Genomic DNA, 20,618 nt, shown 5'->3' with positions numbered 1-20,618 from the left:
CCTGCAGTTGCTTGCTGTGCCCCATCGAACAATGGACTCCGGTTTGCGAGCAGGCTGGATCAGCTAAATTGGCTGATTCCTGGCGATGCTCACAGGCACATCTGTTAGCAACAGCTGGCGGCGAGCCCAGCCTCACTTTTTTTTAATATGGCTTTGGGGTTTTACTGGTAGTGTCTCCGGACGGTAGGAGGCAAAGAAAGAAGCGGCAAACCCCCAGAGTGCCACCAAATAAAAAGCAAACGGAAAAGCGCCTGTTTGACTCACAGCGGTGCCCGGTTTTGGTGGCCCTCCAGCTGCTTGTTGTAATAGCAGGGGAGTGGCTGGGTCACTTGATGATTTATTTCAGCCCCTTGTCCTGGTTGGAAGGAAGCATAAAAGATGCTTTGTTTCCACGAACAGGAGATGGGGAGTGCTCCAGCCTCCAAATCTCCTGCTTGCCAAGGGAGCCTCATGCACTCCCCCCATGTGGGATCCATTTGAGTCTGAAAACTTGACAAGAAATGTCATAGCAACACCAGGACGTTCCCCCATCCAGCACGGCAGCGGCAGCTTATTTGTTCAGCGCTCGGCTGCTGTGCACAATCAATGCAACATGTAGCGTGCAACGGGGTTGAAAGACGTACGGGTAATCTCTGGCTGCGTCGAAAAGACAGTCTGCCCGCAGGGAGCGCGTTCTGAGCCACGCTCAGCTTTGTTTAAGCTTCTGGGCATCTCGCCTGGCTCTTACAAGCCCTCGTCCCTCCCAAGCACTTGTAAAACTTTTGAGCTGAGCCATTTCCACCTTTTTTGGGGCTGCTGCTATATCCAGCTTGAATGACCCTACCCAGACTCAGCAGCCTTTTTAGCTTCTCATCTTCTTAACAAACTGGATTTAGGACCCAGAAGGTGATGTTGGATCTGGACCTACATATCTATGACTATATCTGCTCTTTTTTTTTTTTTTTTTCGAAGTCTCTACACTTTATGGCTGCAGATAAAAGCTGAGGAGCACAGAGAGACGTAACCGATGCCTTTGTGAGTTTGTGAGCAGCCTGGAGGACAGTTGAGAGGTGCAGCGACTGCTGCCTGCACCACGATCTGCCGCTGCCCTGAGGGGAAGCAGACAGGTTCATCTTTGGAGGAGGGCTTATACAGGGCCGTGTTTCAGATGTGCAGAGGTTCCTATGCTGCGGCACTGGCACTTCTGAGAGCAGACATGCAGTGGGTAAGCCTACGTAGCTATCATAAACTTGGTTAAAAGGAGTTTGTCCATATGTAGGGCAATCTGCCAGGAGAAATCCAAAGTGTTCAGGGGTCTGTTAGAGGACCTGCACTGGTAGCAGTCTCTTTTATTTTGAAAACATTAGTTAAATAATTTAAATAATTTTAAATGCATCAGTTTTAATGGAAATGGCAGAGATCTGTGTACCAGGATGTGGCTGACTGGGGTTCTGCTCCCAGCATCACTGCCACGGTCTGAAGAGACATGGGGTGTGGTGTGAGATGACTCTGAAATCTGAAATTACCCCAGTGAAGTAATGTGTTATTACTTAAAACCATTTTTGCGCAGTCCTTTGCTATCTGTGACCAAAGATACTGTTTTCTCTGATCTGCAAATTACTTCTGTGGGGGCTTTTTCTGCAATTACTGAGGTTACCTGGCATTATCCCCCGTACTTTACAAATGGAATAGCCCAGACAGGTGGAAAGGCCTGCCCAAGCCATACAGATGAGTTCAGAGTTGAATTTAATTTCGGGACTTAGGTGGAAAGCAGAAAATAAATACATACATGTTTAAAAGACTCAGTAACGTGAATAGCTGCGTGTTTTTCCCCCTGGCTGTTCATCCACTTGTCTGCTACACTGAGAGTCACTGCAACGAGTTGTTTCTCTTATCTGCTGGAAGAAGCTTTTCTCCTGGCAAAAGAGAAAAGGCCTTTTTATGTCACAAGGCAGCCCCTAAGATAACTGTCAAGAGAAGAGTTTGGCGAGCAAAACGCTCTCCTCAGAAATGACTCAGTTCACACTGGTTAAGCCAACACTGAGCTTGAGTGACTTCACTTTGCCGTGTAATGCTCATTTGTCTTGGGATGTCATTGATCAGCCTGGCCTGAGCCCAGAAATGTCCAAATCTTTCCTCCATCCTCAGCTGCAGGACAGAGCCAGACACTGATGAGAAGGACCTAAAAGTATCTCAGCCTTTCAGGATTTTGCTTTCTAGTGGCAAAGAAGCAGCTGCATTTCCATAGTTTCAGGATCACCAGCCTTTACAGATCATCCCAGTACTGTCAATGTCTCAAAGGGGCAACCCTCCTTAACTCCTTCCTCTGTTGCCATTTGTTCCTTCTCTGCTGACCTGCTTCTCAGTCACAACCTCTGCCTCTGTCACTGAGGCTCTTCACCCAGGCAGTGGTTCTTCTTGCCTAGACTATAGCCAAATCCTTGTTGCTTTTGGCACTCACGACACCTGGACAGGACCAAGCCCAAGCTCCGACTGACCTCACCATGCCCATCTAGGTCAACCTGGCCTCCCTTTGCCATGGATATTTCCACCTCTGAGAAACTGCTTACCACCATCTGACCAGTAGTGACTCCAGTAAGCTTTGATGACAAAGAATAATAATAAAAAAAAAGTCATCACTTTAAAAAACCTTTCTTATTTTTGCTGTTTCCTTTAGCGTTTGTGTGTTCTTAAACTACCACCGCTTGCAGGCCAAGGATGCTGTGTGGCTGCCTGGAAAGTGCTTAGTTCTCTGGAAGCACAGCCATTAACAACCAATAAATGTCAGAATAAACTGCATAATCACCGATTGTTGCATCCAGACCCGAAAGTTCCCTGGATTGCTTTACCTTTAAGCAAAACCACCACCTTACTGGATTGACACATTTTTCAGGGCCGGAAGGCACTATTAGATTTTGTAACTCAACCTCAAGGGACAGATTTCAGGCAGAAACCATCTAATATCCACAACAGGCTTGCTGAAAAGCAGCTGAGTGTACGGCTCGAGCGTGGGTGCAGCAGTTACGACGTGTTCCTGTGAGCTGCCCGTGTTCAGCCATGAGCTGATCACCATCATAAGGTGACCTTGTAACACCAGTCACCTGCTGGCCCAATTAAATTATGGACATCTGCAAAATATAAGCCAAGAGACTCCCTGTGTCCTTGTGGTGCGCGCGTTGTGTTTTATAATGATTCCAAAACGGTTCTAAGTGAAAATAAGCCACCCTGCATAGAGCTAACGCAGGCGGGGTGCAGAGCTGGAAAAGAACTGGAAAAAATTAACTGCTGGTATATATTTCCTATGGTTCCTTTCAGTTAACTCACTGCAATGCTTGAAATACTCCCTTGCCATATGAATCTGCTGTGGTATATTTAACACATTACCGGTATAAAATGATTCAAGCACAAGCTTCTTTTATCAGCGAAGTCCAAACTACTTTTCCTTCCTCTAAACCAGTGATGGAGCTAAATCAAAACCACAGATTTGACCACTCCCTGAACATTTGGGCAAGTTTGGATGTTCAACCTAGCACCATGTACAGTCTTAATTTGTTAATAGGCCCACACCTAAGTCCCAAATCCAAATGCTGTTGGAAATGTAGGTTGTTCTTTGTAATGAAAGTGATCCAAAGCTCCATTTCTAGGAGACGTATGACTTGAGGAACTTTGGTTCTGACAAAAAGCAACCACTCATGACCTTTCTCTAAACAAAACAGAAAGAAGAAACTGGAATCTTATTCCTCTTGTGTTTGGACAGAAGATTTCATTTTAATCCAAAATTCTCCTGGCAAACACCATAGTTTGGGGCAAAACAGTGAAATTTTACAGGGTGAGGAAATGATATATGTCTTTGAGGATTTGTCCTGAAGGGGTTTGAGATTTCTTTTTGGTTAAGGAAATTGCACCAGGTCTTTTTTTCTGGCGTGTACAACTACTTATCTACTAGTTTTTATATCAGGATAGTGAGAACAAATAGATAGAGATGAGCAGTCACAGGGCAGTTTGCTCTTTGCCTCAGTGGCATTAAAAATCCTCATCAGGAACAAAGCGGACGAGGAGCACAAGAGGTAAGTGGCCAAAGAGAAAGGGCTGCAGACCTGGCTGATGGCATCTGCTGTCACGTTGCCATAGTGGTCCTCTCCAGGCTGCCAGGACTCTCCCAGGCTGCTCCCAGGGATTGATGGAGGAACAGGCACACTCCTGGGACCACTTCCAATAGATGGCTGGATGCGGTCACTCTGTTTTAGAGACTAACAGAGTTTAATAACATGAGTGTAACCAGACTGTTAGTCTCCAAGCCAAAGAGTGACTCCTGGCAATGTCTGTTTTATTAATACAGATGTAGCCATGGATGTCATTGAGACAAACTGGACAGAGAGACACATTTAAGTACTCTGAGAGATTAAGGCTGAAAGCGGATAAGAGTCTTGTCTATAAATCCTCTGCTTTTTCACTAGATGGGAGTAACACAAGCAGCAGCACTTAATGGTGTGTCATTAACCCAAAATCACAACTCTGAGCAAGACTTTGAGCTTTCCCTCTGAGACCATCTTCAGCCTCCTGGATCCAGGCATGAGCTCTTTTAGTCATTGCTGTCAATAAGACTTACCCGATGCTCTGGAACCCCCTAAACACTGAAGTGGACCAAGTCAAACACATGCCATAAAGTCTGCCAAAAGAGACCCAGATCCTTGCTATGTCTACCATGCCATGTCATGGTAATCATCAGCAATAATTTAAAGAACCCGTGTTCTGGCTTGTTGTGCCCTGTCATGAACGATTTCCTAGCAGAAAGATCAAAGAAGAAACCTTAAGACCACTCTGTCTTTTAAGTGCTCTTCAGAGGATGACATGGTCTGAATGACTCCATGCCCCAAATGCCCTTGGTCTTCCAGCATGTGCCACACAGGGCAGTGCCACAGAGACAGTGTCACTACACTCTGAATTCACATTTCTGAGCCTCTTCACAGCTTCCTGGTATGACCTTCTATACCACAGAAGAACACTGTGCCAGACTCTCACTACTCATGGGACAACTGTCAAAGTCAGATTGCTTCACCATCAAAACGATGTCTGGAGAGCCCATGCATGCCACTCATGGACTTGCCTCCTTATCCCTTTTCAACCTCCCTGCTCCACCTGTTTCTGCACAGCCAGGTGCACTTGTTTGGGGAAGTTTTGCTTGGGTACTTGCACGACCTGTCACCCTGATTTTCCTGTACCACAGCAGGGGAGACAGAGGAAACATTTATCTACTCAGTCTGGAATTTAGCTTGAATTGCTAATGAAAATCAGTTTGCACTAACTCATCAAACTCTGAGCTGCCTGAGGAGGAGGACAGGCAGATGAGACAGCAATATTTTAAGCTTCTTTGCACAACTGCCCAGAACAGCTTTGTAAGAATCCCAAGTTGAGTTTCAAGCTCAGAGAAACTTCTTTATATCAGAAGACCTTGTGCACGTGGTTGCTGTGCAATGAATCACTGTGGGTTTCCAGCAGATTCCACAGAAGATCTAAAGAGCAGCTTTTTTCCATGGAGGTTTAGTTTTGCGCATCTTGTTTATCAGAAAGGACACAATTCTACCAACAACCTAACTTGTGCTTGGAAATCATGATTTTATAGACCTTCTGGCCTCAAGGCTATGGGAGATATGTGCGCCTACAGACCATTGGGAGAGGTTGCTCAGCTGCTTGGTGGTGGCTCTCTTTGGATGCTCTGGGCTGAAGCCAGACCTCAGATGGGTATCCAGATTCAGTTTCAGAGATCCTTCTCATCTGCTCCATCTCAGGTCTGCATGACTCAGGAGAAAGAGGCACAAACAGGGAGACTTTAAAAACAACCCTGAGTCAGACAGCAGTTCTGTGTTTCAGGTTCCTCAGTGTGCTCCTTGGTGGCAAATTCCTTTGTGTGTACAAAATGTCACCGGCCTCCCCAGGGCTAGTACAATCAGAGGCATCTCAATACGTGAAAGTCACCAAGGCATTGCTGCTAATATTTTTTGTTGGGTATTTTTTGTTCCTTTTTTTCACTCCAAGTTTCCCTCTTGTTTTAGATCACTTTCATCTCCCTCTATCTCCTCAGCACTGTCTCACCGTGCATCTGTTTTCCCTTTGCATGTTTCCCCGTCCCCCCCCCATGTTTACTTTTGTAAGCAGACTGTTGTTTTTATTCAATTCCCCTTGGTTTTCTTTGGGTTTTTCAGTTCTTCTAATCTTCTCTGCAGCTGTCCCATTCTCTCGACTTACCTCCCACCCTAGAGTGCCACTAGGGCCCTGTTTCGAATTAGTTCTCTTTTGTCTTGTTTACTGGACTTTTCCTCTCCCGTGTTGCACAGCAGCCACCTTTTTTTTCCGTGTTTTTTTTTTTTTTCCCTTGCTGGAAGCTACTTCTTCTTCACTGCTGTTGGTTTTATTCATTTATGTATTTTCTTTCCTCAAGAAATAGAGTAGATGGCTGTCTAAAAATGTTTACATTCTAATTGTAGCCACAGTTGTGGAAATTACTTTCATGCATATTAAATTGTAGTAAGAAAGTCCATCTTAATGTGCTGTTTTCTGCTTTTTTACCTCAAAGCACCTTATCAAATATAGACCCAATTCTACTTGCTACCAAATTTCCTTACAGAAAGACCCACAGACCCCGGTCGTTGAGCTCCCAGGTCCTTGTCAAACCTTTGTAAAGACTGCCACTGAGAAGAAGTCAGAAGCACCCTTCTGAGCCGACAGAAAATAACAAAAATTTCCAGTGCCACCTCTTGCTTAAGTCTCCTGCAAGTTTTCCCAAAACCAAACCACCTCCAAGAAGCATTCAGGTAGTAGCAAACTTGCCTTTCCTGGCAGGAAAATGATCTGAGGGGCGAATTTCTCGCTGGATCCGGTTCATATTCAGTGTTACTTTGTCCTGGGTAGTACAGAAGGGAAAGATGGCAGCACACATGAAGGCAAATCTTATTTACAACAAAAAAGCTTAGAGAGCAACATGGATTTCATCTGCTCATTTCCTTTTTTTCTTTTTTAAGAAAATAAAAATTAAAGTTAGCTTCTGCACTTGGCAGTCTTCTGTCCTGTCAAACCTTAAGGGCTCTTTTCAACCTCTGGGGAAAAAAGTGGGGCTGACCAAGACGTGTATGAGTAGCAGAATCAGATTCTACAGTAATAACATTTGTGGGGAAAATTATCCACCAGCTCTGAGAATTCCAGCAGTGCTCAAAGCTGTAAATACTTGGCACCAGAAGGCATTCAAGAAATCCGACCAGATGATGTCGGGTTTCGTTCTTTGAAAGCTTTCCTTCTTACTCCCTTTTGTTGTGTTTTTTTGTACTCAATTCTTATGAGCAGAAGTGGTTAACTCAGGAGTTTATGAAACGAGAAACTTGGCTTCAGTTCCTGGCTGTTGCATTCCCTTTCTGCATAGCCTTGGAAAAGTCACTTAAAACTAGATCTATAAGCAGACTTGGGTTGTTCCAGGTATCAGGCACTCAAGATCTCTTTAAGAAGATTAGATGAGTGAATAGAATTACCCAAAGCCATAAAGCAGAACTTAAAAACACCAGGAGAAACCTGTAGAAAATAGGAAAATGGACAAGACCCAGGGCTTTTAGATACCTGGTCCTGGATGAAGGAACACATGGCTATCTGGGAGTCTCTATCAGGGATTTTAATCTCTGAATCTTTTTCTGGATTAGGTGCCTGAGTCATTAGCCAATTTTTTGGAAACCTGTAGGAAGATGCACTGTTCTTTGACAGAGAAAGAGGAAAGCAGGGAGTTGTCTTCACAGATATCCAATACACTTGTCTGAGGCAGGAGCTTTAACCCACATCTTGTCTTTTGGGGTTTTTTTGGGGGGGCATCTCCTTGGTGGGGTAGGCAAACCAACAGGAAACCAGTCAAGCTTAGTCACTGAGCTGTGGGATACCATAGGACACACATGGTAACATCAGAAAGTTTCATTGCCACCTCTTATTGGTGGAAAGCCGAATATAATGACTGTGCTCAAAGAACAGCATGCCCTGGAGCAGGTCCTAGAGGAAGTACCAAGGAGAAAACAGGCAGTCTGAGAGCCCTGCTTTGCCTCTGATGTGACATAGGGGTCTGAGCGGGGTGACAGTTTCAAGGCTGGTGTAATTTCTCTGGTGGAGGCTCAAGGCCCATGGGGCTTTGCCAGAAGCAAATGTGAATGTGCATAGCCCTCAGCCACAGGAATTTGAAGGATGACTGTAAAATCCCATGTTGGAAGTAGCACTTGTAGGTCCATCTGTAGCTTTAGCTCAGAAGACCAATCCTACGGTCTGTCTGCACCCATGAGTTCTGGATTTCTTTATGAAAGATGTGAATACTCATTCAATCCAGTAGTGTTGATGAGGTGAGCTGGAGTCAGCCAATTGCGTAACATGTGTGTGTTTAAATATTTCATTAGAAGTGTGTTTTGGAAAGCCAAAAAACAGTAGCACCATTCTGATAAATAATACTATCAAGTGTTTACAATGCCAAAGCCATAATATAAATCAGTACGTCTAGATTTGAGTATGATAAATACACCTTAAAACAAATGATTTGAAAATAATTTTCTTGTTCACTTACCTGCCAATTTTTGTGTACAAAGGCCTTTGTTTCTCCAGCTACTTCTGATAAAATCACAGCCACCTGAAACAGCTCTTGGAGCAAACCTCAAAAGCAATCCAAAACTCATGAATCATGTAGACAAGCATGCCCAATGAGAAAGGGCCCTTCTAAAAATGCCGACTAGTCAAAATCACTGTTGTTTGTAACAAGTCAGGGAACAGGCATGCATGTAGTTCACAGGCTGGGCGATGAGCACAGAATCTTGGCAACAAGCGGTACACAAGTGTGTTTATTCTTCTTGATCCCCTGCAATGTGATGAGGATAGAAAGAATGGAAGAAGCAAATGTTGTCCAGTGACCAGTAAACCAATTAAAGGCTTCAGTCTAAATAAAATGGTGCTTTACATCAACAGTAAGGACTACACGTGGGGCGTGGTGTTTGCTTTACCACTCTCTTCGATGCTTGGCTTTTGTTTCTGGGTACTGAATCATGGCTACTTGGCATCCACATCCAAACCCCCCCCCAAGTTCAAGCCTGGCTGCGCATCTGCCTGGGGGCCTCTGGGCAGCAGTGGGAATCTGGGAGAAGACATGAAAAGCAGAGCTCCATTTTGTGTGGAAAACTTCAATAATTGCATTTTTGGAGTTCACACCCTAATCCTATCACATAATGCCAATGACAGGGTTTCTTCCAGTCACTCTTGTTGTATGGTGTTTGATTGCTTGGACCATAGAGCTGTTGTTACTTGTCTGAAAGCAGCCATCCCACTGCTAGACTAGAATGACTCCTACTTTTCCAGGATGAGAAGCAGATGAAGTCTATGTCTTAAAGCTATGATGGCTTATTTTTTTCCTTTAAAAACATCAGAAAAGTAGATATTCTGCTTAATGTATATTTTAGCTACTGGCAAATGTCTCTAGACATGCTAGAGAGCTGATTATATCCCTCCCAAGCTTCTACTTTGAATGAAAAATGTCTAAGCAACAGTTGCTAGCAAAAACATTCTGGAATGGATTTGTTGATAGAAGATGACTGCTGTGCTTTCAGAAGGAAAATTAAACTGAAGAACAAGTATATTTAAGTATAATCACTTTAAAAACAGAACACACAGTATATTATAATCTGCAGTTCACTGGAAAAAGGAATAATCCAGAAGGCTGAATTCAGTACAGCGCACTAGAACAGTTAAGTTAATTTGTAATGAGTCTTGCTTGCAGCTTTCATCAGATTATGTGTAAAATGCCTCAGTGCCACTGGAGAACAACTCAGCTTGGATTCTGGTAGGACAGTGCAGTAAGCTTCAGGTGCAATTTTCAGGAAGGTCATTTTGCTCATCAGAATAATTTTACCAAAAACTGCTTTTTAAACAGGATCCAGTTTCCTCTGGTGGCTGGGTAACTCCAATGGGACTGAGCCATAGGGTCCGTCTGTGCTCCAGACTTGCTGCGTAACCTTGTCGCTGGTGTTGTGTAGCATCTTCTCATTGAGCTCTGCTAACCATGACACACTGTTAGCGTGTTGTAATAAATGCTAATAGTAGTTCTTCCCTGGTGGAGTTTTTAGCTTCCATCTGCTATAAGATTACCTTAAAGTCACTACCAATTCTCTTAAATTCTGATATTCAAAAGGAGATGATACCAGCACATAGTTTGCATTTTGGAAACCTGGAGCTTCCTCCGGTTTTTACATGAAATAGAGGCAGACCCAGACAAGTTTATTTGTCCCACAGGCCTGAACCCTGAAGGTCTGAATAATGGCTTAGACTTCCATGAGCCTAAATAGTATTTCAAACCTCCAAATGATCATTGATTGCATTATCAGAAATTATTTACTTTGGCAAACAAATAAATAAACCATGTCAAACCACTCAACAGGTTTTTTACTTGGCTTGTCTACTTACTTTTTTTACTCTTTCCTTTTACTTTGCATTCTGCATCATGTGCTTCTTGTGGAGAATGAGGCCACCTCACAGGAATGGACTTCATAGCTGCTTTTCTCATCAGTGCTGTTGTAGGTCAAAATGAGCATTTTCTAAGCAGCAAAACCAGATGTAAGGCATGGCGGCAACAGCAAATCTTAATATAGGCCAGGGCGCTGGAGACACCAGCAGGTAAATGTGCCTGTGTTGGTCAGATTTTACCACACTGCAGTTTTACTGTGTTAGAAAGTAAACTTTTCCAATGAAATGTCAAAAGATACCAAATCATGAGCAACAGCAGCCTGCTTCTAGCTCTGAAGGGAGGAAATAATCCATCTCAAGATGCGTTGAGCCTGTTCATGTATAATAATCTGTGTTCGGTTTCTTTGGAGCTTGTAAACCAAGCAAGAATAATAAACAAGTGAAAGCTGAAAGGGATTGGAAGGAGCCTGGTGTATATAACAGGAACTCAGCTTTGCTGCCACCAGGATTTCAGCAGGCCTTCCCATGACAGCCTTACACTAGTGTCCTCTCAGTTCAGCAAGGTTTAATCAGTTTTCAAAAATTCTTGAAGACCTGATTTTTGAAAGAACTTTCAACACATCCTAGCACACCCCCCTCTGATCCCACAAAGAACCGTGCAAATTTTTTTTCCCATTCATGGAACTATCCTGAGCAAATCAGGATGTTCCATCAAATCAGTGCACCGGTTCTCTCAGACATAGCTCTCACTGAATTTGAGACTGCTCACTGGAGAATAGGGAGTCCAAGCTCTGCTTAGGGACAGTGTTGCTGAGTGGCACTGGATGAGCCGTGCTCCTTTGGTACCGTGGTGGCTGGGCTACAGCGCTGAGCCGTACCCTGTGGACATGTTTGCTTCACAGCTTTTCCCAGCATTAGATGTAGATGTGAGCCACATATTCATATCAGCCGAAACTCCACCAGCATTTCATCCACCCTCAGAGATGATTTCTCCTAGAGTCTAAGATGTTTATTAGAATTAGTAGCTATGTACTGATAGTTTGCTAAGTGGTGTTCAAGACATGCATTAACGCATTAATTAAACCCTTTCAAAATGAACCTGGGAAGCTCTATTGGCTGTATGTATTACTATCACGTTAGAGTGGTAGGTAAACTGAGGCACAGAACAGTGACTTGGTTTGCTATTGCCACTCATGAGGTTGGACCTGCACCACCATCTTCTTTGCAGCCGATCATTGCTGCCTGGCCCTACAAGCTACAGCAGGGAAGATACATATTGCCAGCAGTAAATATCCCAGGAGTGATGAGGTTATTGGTGTCACATATCTCTGACGCTCTCTGTGTATAGAGACACTGTCCAGTAAGACCAAGGATTATTTTGATAAGCAGTTGGTCTCAGGAAATATTAGTTTGTGGGGAGTTTTCTTGGATGCAGCAAATCTCCTCTACAAGGCTCATTAAATTGCATTTTGCTACATTTACTGCACGTGGCCAGTTTCCCTCATATGGATTGACTGTTTATGCTCATTTCTCAGCTGTGTTTATTGGTAAAGTTTCATAGTCTTAATCACAAATGCATAACAGCCCTAACCAATATAGAGCATCCACCATTTCTAGTAACATATGGTCTGACCACTTCATAGTTTAGATGCCATGGTTCACTAATTCTCCACAGGATTAATGAGCGTTTGGTATTGTCTTGTATTTTAAGCCAATTTATTGTTCCAAAAGGATAAAAAAAAGGGACCTGATATAATCTGAGTTTAAATAGTCCCTTGCTTAGTTTTCCAGAGCTGTGCTGCTGTGTGACAACAAAATCAAAGCCACAGGACTTCTGTCTTGGTTAAAGAAGTGTCACTTCCAATTGATTGAAAGCCTTCAGAGGCAAAACTCAGTTCAAATTCCTCTCTAAGGTCATTCTGATGTGCTTCTTTCCCTCACCCTATTTTGGTGAACACTCATCCTTAGCATGAAGACGTGAGAAAGAAAGAATGGTAAATTTAACAAGTACATTTAGAACAAATGAGTTGCTGCACCACACCAAAAGCCTAGGAAATTTGCAGTGTTGGATATCAGACATTCAGAAGGGTTGAGTCATGAGCATCACCAGACTCCTATGGGAATGGAAGGAAGGTTTCTAATGAAGAGGAGCAGAGCATTTTTGCTTCAGTTCTTTATGGTGTTGATGCCTGGATAATTTTATGGCTAATACTATAGTGTATTGGTAGTCTAATCAGGCTCCATTGAGGAATCAGTTGATTTTGGTAAGTTTGAGGAGATATTAAGTAGCACAGAAAATATTGCATAGCAAATAAGGTACAAGAGGAAGGATTATTTCTTCCTCTGAAACTTGAACCACCACCTGAGAAACTGAATAGCCAACCTGATCAACTGGCAGTGGGATTGCTGCAGTCATCAGCCAGGTTATTTGGTACTCTGGGCCATTTTACTGATGCGTTGTTGGCTTTCTGCCTTTTTCTTCTCATCCTCCCAGGACTCCTCCTACCATAATCCCAGCAGTACAGTCTTCTTTCCAAATAGTTTCATGGGGAAAATGATTCAGTCATAAATAAGAGGATCTTAGGATCACAGAATCAGTAAAGTTGGAAAAGACCTCTAAGGACATCAAGTCCAACCGTCACCCCAACACCACCATGCCTGCTAAAGCATGTCCTGAAGTGCCATATCTACACATTTTTTGAACATCTCCAGGGATGGTGACTCAACCACTTCCCTGGGCAGCCTGTTCCAATGCCTGACCACTCTTTCAGGAAAGAAATTTTTCCTAATACCCAATCTAAACCTCCCCTGATGCAACTTGAGGCCATTTCCTCTCATCCTATCACTAGTTACTTGGGAGAAGAGACCAACATCCACCTCACTACAACTTCCTTTCAGGTAGTTGTAGAGAACGATAAGGTGTCCCCTCAGCCTTCTCTTCTCTAGACTAAACAACATCAGTTCCCTCAGCCGCTTTTCATAAGACGTATTCTCTAGACCCTTCACCAGCCTCATTGCTCTTCTCTGAACACACTCCAGCACCTCAATGTCTTTCTTGTAGTGAGGGCCCCAAAACTGAACACAGTACTCGAGGTGGGGCCTCACCAGTGCCGATTACAGGGGCACGATCCCCTCCCTACTCCTGCTGGCCGCACTATTCCTGATACAAGCCAGGTTGAGACGTTATGCGGGCTGTGGACCATGGTTTCAGGTCAGCCCACAAGACATGCAGGACTGCAGCCAACTTATCCTTAAAGAGAAAGAATACTCTTGTTTGGCTTTTCTAAATTTCTAAATTAATTCCTGAAATGGAAGGTCCAAATAGAAGTATGGTGATGGAGAATGACATCTAGTGGCTCCGGTCCACTAGTCTTTAATTGACTCCAGCTTGCAATTTTTCTGTGCAAGGTTTTGTCTGTTAAAATACCAACTCATGCTACCACTGGTGGTAGCAGTGGTGGGAGCTCTAGTAACCTGTTAGATACTAGCTGCAATAGCTTCAAACAAGTTACCCATAACCACCAGAATTTTTAGACCTGGTTGGGGTAATGTTAGATAGGAAGGGAACTAAAGGGTCGTAGCAGGTTCTTAACGATGCTCAGACCTTCGTTGTCCTTTATCACTTGAATATTTCTTTCAAGTTACTTCATAGAATCATAAAATCATAGAATGGTTTGGGTTGGAAGGGACCTTAAAGATCATCTCTGTCCAACCCCCATGTCATGAGCAGGGACACCTTCCGCTAGACCAGGTTGCTCAGAGCTCCATGCAGCCTGGCCTTGAACGCTTCCAGGGAGGGGACATCCACAGCTTCTCTGGGTAACCTGTTCCAGTGTTTCACCACCCTCATGGTGAAGAATTTCTTCCTAATATCTAATCTAAATCTGCCCTCTTTTAGTTTAGAGCTGTTCCCCTTTGTCCTATCACTGCACACCCTTGTGAAAAGTCCCTCTCCATCCTTCCTGTGGGCCCCTTCAGGTACTGGAAGGCTACTCTAAGATCACCCCGGAGCCTTCTCTTCTCCAGGCTGAACAGCCCCAACTCCCTCAGCCTGTCCTCGTAGGAGAGGTACTCCAGCCCTCGGATCATCTTCGTGGTCCTCCTCTGGACCCGCTCCAAAACATCCGTGTCCTTCTTATGTTGGGGGCCCTAGAGCTGGACACAGTACTCTAGATGGGGTCTCAAGAGAGCAGAGTAAAGGGGTAGAATCACCTCCCTCGACCTGCTGGCCACGCTCCCCAGGATACGATTGGCTTTCTGGGCTGCAAGGGCACATTGCCGGCTCATGTTGAGCTTCTCATCCACCAGTACCCCCAAGTCCTTCTCCTCAGGGCTGCTCTTGAGCCACTCTCCGCCCAGCCTGCACTTGTGTTTGGGATTGCCCTGACCCACGTGCAGGACCTAGCCCTTGGTCTTGTTGAACTTCATGCAGTTCATGCAGGCCCACCTCTCCAGCCTGTCAAGGTCCCTCTGAATGGCATCCCTTCCCTCCAGCATGTCAACCACACCACACAGCTTGGTGCTGTCGGCAAACTTGCTGAGGGTGCACTCAGTCCCACTGCTCATGTCACTGATAAAGATATTAAACAGCATTGGCCCCAGTACCGACCCCTGAGGCATATCACTCGTCACTGATCTCCACCAGGACATCAAGCCATTGACTACAACTCTTTGAGTGCGTCCATCGAGCCATTTCCTTACCCAACGAGTGGTCCATCTGTCAAATCCATGTCCTTCCCATTTAGAGACAAGAACATCATGCGGGACAGTGTCGAATGCCTTCCACAGGTCCAGGTAGTCGATGTCAGTTGCCCGCCCTTTGTCCACTAACGCCGTAACCCCATCACAGAAGGATACCAAGTTGGTCAGGCATGATTTGCCCTTGGTGAAGCCATGTTGGCTGTCCCCAATCACCTCCTTGTTTATCCGTGTGCCTTAGCATGGTTTCAAGGAGGATCTGCTCCATAACCTTGCCAGGCACAGAGGTGAGACTGGCTGGCCTGTAGTCCCCTGGCTCTTCCTTTTTTCCCTTTTTAAAAATGGGGGTGATGTTTCCCCTTCTCCAGTCTGTGGGGACCTCCCCAGACCACCACGACCTCTCAAATATGATGGAGAGTGGTTTGGCAACTTCGTCCACCAGTTCGCTCAGGACCCACGGATGCATCTCATCAGGCCCCATGGACTTGTGCATCTTCAGGTTCCTTAGGCAGTCTCAAACCTTGTCTTCTCCTACAGTGGGCAGTTCTTCATTCTCCCAGTCCCTACCTTTGCCTTCTGCAACCTGGGCGGTGTGACTAGAGCACTTGCTGTTGAAGATTGAGGCAAAAAAGTCGTTCAGCACCTCAGCTTTCTCCACATCCCGGGTAACCAGGTCTCCAGCTTCCTTCCAGAGAGGGCCCACATTTTTCCTTGTCTGCCTTCTATCACTGACAATACCTATAGCAGGCTTTCTTGTTCCCTTTGACATCCCTGGCCAAATTTAGTTCTGTCAGGTCTTTAGCTTTCCTAACTTGCTCCCTGGCTACTCAGATGATTTCTGTGTATTCCTCCCAAGCTACCTGTCCTTGTTTCCATCCTCTGTAGGCCTCCTTTTTCTGCTTGAGTTTGGCCAGGAAGTCCTTGTTCATCTGTGTAGGGCTCCTGGTGTTTCTGCCTGACTTCCTCTTGGTCGGGATGCATCACTCCTGAGCTTGGAGGAGGTGATACTTGAATCCTGACCAGCTTTCCTGGGCCCCTCTTCCCTCTAGGGCTTTATACCATGGTATTCTACCAAGCAGATCCTTGAGGAGGCCAAAGTCTGCTCTCCTGAAGTCGAGGATGGTGAGTTTGCTGTCCACCCTCCTCACTGCCCTAAGGATCTTAAACTCCACCATTTCGTGGTCACTGCAGCTGACTTTCACATTCGCCACCAGCCCTTGCTTGTTGATGAGAACAAGGTCCAGAATCGCACCTCTCCTCGTGGGCTCCTCTATCACTTAGAGGAGGAAGTCGTCATCAAGGTATTCCAGGAATCTTCTGGATTTCCAGTGCCCTGCTGTGTTGTCCCCCCAACAGATGTCGGGGTGGTTGAAGTCCCCCATGAGGACCAGGGCTTTTGAACGTGAGGCTTCTCCTATTGCCTACAGAGGGCCTCATCCGCTCGCTTGTCCTAGTCAGGTGGCCCGTAGCAGACTCTCACTGTAATGTTTCCAGTCTCTACTCTGCCTTTAATCTTGACCCATAAACTCTCCCTGGGCTCCTCATCCAATCCCAGGTGGAGCTCCATGCACTCCAGCTGATCTTTGACATAGAGGGCGACACCTCCTCCTCATCTCCCCTGCCTGTCTTTCCTAAAGAGCCTGTATCCTCCCATCCCAATATTCCAGTCACAGGAGCTGTCCCACCACGTCTCCATGATGTCGATGATATCATAGCCCCGCGGATGTGCGCACATCCCTAGCTCCTCTTGTTTATTCCCCATGCTACATGCATTTGCATAAAGGCATTAAAGCTGAGCCCCCAATGAAGCTGCACTGTTGCTGCCACGCAGCTCCCTGTTCTGTACCCTCACTGAGTCAGCAGAGTGAAGGTCCTCGCTAGTGCACCATCCACTAATAGCTGAGTTGCCACCTCCAGGCTTTTCACTAGCCAGCCTGTTTTTATCCCCTTCCCCCTTCTAATCTAGTTTAAATCCCCTATCAATGAGCCCTGCTAACTCCTGAGCTAGGATCCTCTTCCCCTTTTGCGACAGGTGTACACCATCTGTTGCCAGCAGGCAATTGTCAGGAGAACAGGCAATGTCCAAGGTAGTTGACTAAATCATTCCCCTCACCAGTTTTCTGACTATTATTTTTCTTGACTTGTGAGGAAGGAGCTAGTAATATTTAAGCCTATTTGCTCCTCAGCCTTCTACTGGCATTGCTGACCAGAACAAAAGTCACTCAAATGACAGAACTGAAAAGAAGAAGATGTAGAGGGAAAGTGAGGAAAGTAAATTCTTACTTCAAAATCTATTGTCCAGACCTAATTGATACTTCTGAATAAGCTATTTCTCTGTCTTGACAACTGTTAACAGCTGTCAGATGAAAGTCAACAGTGTTCACTTAATTTCTCTAAAGTTCTGTTCCACCTGGCCAGAAAAAGAAGTGTTTTCTTCCCTTGAGAGATGTGAATCAGAGGAGACGCTTGTGGCTCTGTCTACGCTGCAGGATTTGAGTGAGTGCCCTAGCCCCATCTGAACCCTTTATCTGCACAAGATTCCTCATCAGGGCAAGACCCTGAATCCTCTCATTTCTTCTTTCATGTCAAGGTTGCACTAGAAAGGAAACCTGGGCACATGGCCAAAGGGCATGAGACACTGCATCCAAGCGCTGAGCCCGCTGTGCCCCATTTGTCCTACTAAATGAGGTGGATGAGAATACCCCCTAGATATGAAGGCCAACAGGCATGGTGTGACCTGCATGTAGCGTGATCTCTCAGACTTCAGAACAGGATGGCTAGGTGCAACCTGCCTGTTGGGCATGGTGCCTGCAAGGTTCTAATTCCCAAGCCATGCAGGGACACTATTTGGACACTGGCAGCTGGCCCCAGTGAAAGCCAGGTGAGTTCCAGCAGTACAATTGCAGAGATGATTACACTCCCAGGTGCCATCTAGCTGGCTGGTGCAAACGTGCTCTTGGGGTACCAGTCTGTGCAGTCTGTGGTGGGATACACCCACCCTACATTCTCCACATTGTCCTGAGGGTGAACAAAAATCAAAGCAAATCACTTCTGTGAAAAATCCTACTTTGAGGAACTTTCCAAAAGTGATGACTTCATTTTTAGTGCATCATTTATAGGACCTCTTCTGGAGATAGAATCATAGAATCACCCAATGCTTTGGGTTGGAAGGGACCTTTAGAGGTCATCTAGCCCAACCCCCTGCAGTAAGCAGGGATATCTTCAACTAGACCAGGTTGCTCAGAGCCCCATTCAACCTGGCCTTGAATATTTCCACGGATGGGGTCTCCACTACCTCTCTGGGCAATCTGTTTCAGCGTTTCAACACCCTTAAGGTAAAAAATATCTTCCTTACATCTAGTCTAAATCTACCCTCCCTTAGTTTAAAGCCATTACTCCTTGTCATATCTCAACAGGCCCTGCTAAAATGTTTGTCTCCATCTTTCTAATAAGCCCCCTTTAAGTACTGAAAGGCCACAATAAGGTCTCCCCAGAGCCTTCTCTGCTGCACGCTGAACAGCCCCAACTGTCTCAGCCTTTCCTCACAGCAGAGGTGTTCCATCTCTCTGATAATTTTTGTGGCCTTCTTCTGGACCTGCTCCAGCAGGTCTATGGTGAGCATGTATTTTGAATCTTTGTGATATTTGACCCATCTTCATGGCCAGTAAGAAGTACATCATGTGTGTTGCTTGTTCACATAAACATTCAAGCCTTTAAAAATATCTCTATGACCTTCTTGAACTCTGCCTCAATTATTTCCTGTGGCAGGGAATTCCTTAGAGTGATTATATGCTTTAAACAGAAGTATTTCCTTGCATCCATTTTAACTTTGCTGCCTGTGAAATTGACCCAGCAATCCCCTTTGTCTCTTGCTTTATGGGGTTGGATACGGAGAAACTTCCGGATGGTTTTTCTACAAACCAGTCATTATTTTGTATTCCAGCATTATTTATATATAAATATATACACAAAAAAGAAACACATCAACAACCTACTTATGTAAACAGGAAAAATCTAAAAGTTTTTCTAGAATCTTTAGTCATTTACATGCAAGAAAGAAAGAAAACTCAGGAAAATGACCTTTAAAATTTAGCTGCCCCCAGTATACACAGTAGATGGGAAAAATGAGATGGCCTTTCCCTCTTTTTCTTTCCTTCAAACTGAAAATATATTTATCTGGGCACTCATCTCTTACACTAAGCGAACTGGCCCTCACAACCCTCTTGTCCACTGTGGGTCTCTCCCAGACCCTACCACCATCAGCAGTAAGGTTGCTGTTGGAGTAACAAACTCAGGGACAAGCTAGAGCTTCCCAGCTCTGCACGGTGCCCTCTGTCCCTGCAGTGGGGACACATGTGCCAGGAGAAGGGTGACTTACCAGAGCCATCCCCAGGGTGAGGACAAAGGCTAGCACTGGAGGACATCAAGACCTACAGCTTCTTGATGATTCTGGTAGCTTTTTCATCCCAGCTGTATTCCTGCTTCCATTTACTCCCACCACACTTACTTCTGGTTGAAAATTATAGACTTCAGGCCATGATATTTTCATGTCAAGATGGTCAAACAGGTTAATATGTTTGCTCAATGTTATTGTGATCAGAGGAGTGGAGTCACACACAGAGCTGAAGGTGTCCACCTCCTAGTCCACTTAGTAATCCTTGTTGCTAATTGCCTGCATGATGAATTTTACCTCTACAGGTAGTGTGGAGTGGTCACAAGATGGGTGGGAGAGGACCGGTGCCAAAGGAGTCCTGCTTTAACTTCCAGTCTAGACCATAGTATCTCCTTAAAGGAAATAGCGGAATCTATGGAGAATTAGAAATGGAAATTATGAAGCAGGGACATCTGACTTCCTCATCAAGAAACATAAAATCAGATCCCTCTGTGATGCCACTCTGGAAGATCCATGAAGTTATACTGGAGAGGACTGGCCCATTGTGCCAAGCACAAAGAGTAAACACACATTTACGTAATTAGAATGAGCTTTTATGTTGCCTGGTTTTTAGTAAAGGACTTCTGTCTCCCTAGTCACCTTTCTTGAAGAAAAATATCTATCATCCCAAACCAGGGACCTCAAAAGGCTTAGTGACTGTGAGGTCTTTATTTGCAGCTTCTTCCAAGTTAGTCCCAAAGTTTTGTGTTTGAAAAACAGAGCCTTTACAGAAAAACACCCAGTATTTTTAGCCTCATTCAGTAGCTCTGAACAAGAACTCATCGGTTCTCTGAAGACCTCAGAGCATCAAGATCAGCCTTGTGTCAACCCTTGGGATGTGGAAGCTTCCCAAAGGCCACCGTACCATACCTGCCATCAGCATGTATGTGTTTAATCAAGCTCTTGACAGGTAAAGACTGTGAAAAGAGGACAGTTTGTTCTCCCAAGCAGTTCACTCTCTAAGCCCCCCTGTTTATTTTGGAAGTGAATGAATAACATTGTGCTGGGAAAGGAAATTAAAAAAGCAGGGTTGTAATTTACAGTA

Source organism: Opisthocomus hoazin, chromosome 2 (genome assembly GCF_030867145.1).
Source record: "Opisthocomus hoazin isolate bOpiHoa1 chromosome 2, bOpiHoa1.hap1, whole genome shotgun sequence".
Taxonomy (NCBI): domain Eukaryota; kingdom Metazoa; phylum Chordata; class Aves; order Opisthocomiformes; family Opisthocomidae; genus Opisthocomus; species Opisthocomus hoazin.
This window is presented reverse-complemented; position numbering follows the sequence as displayed.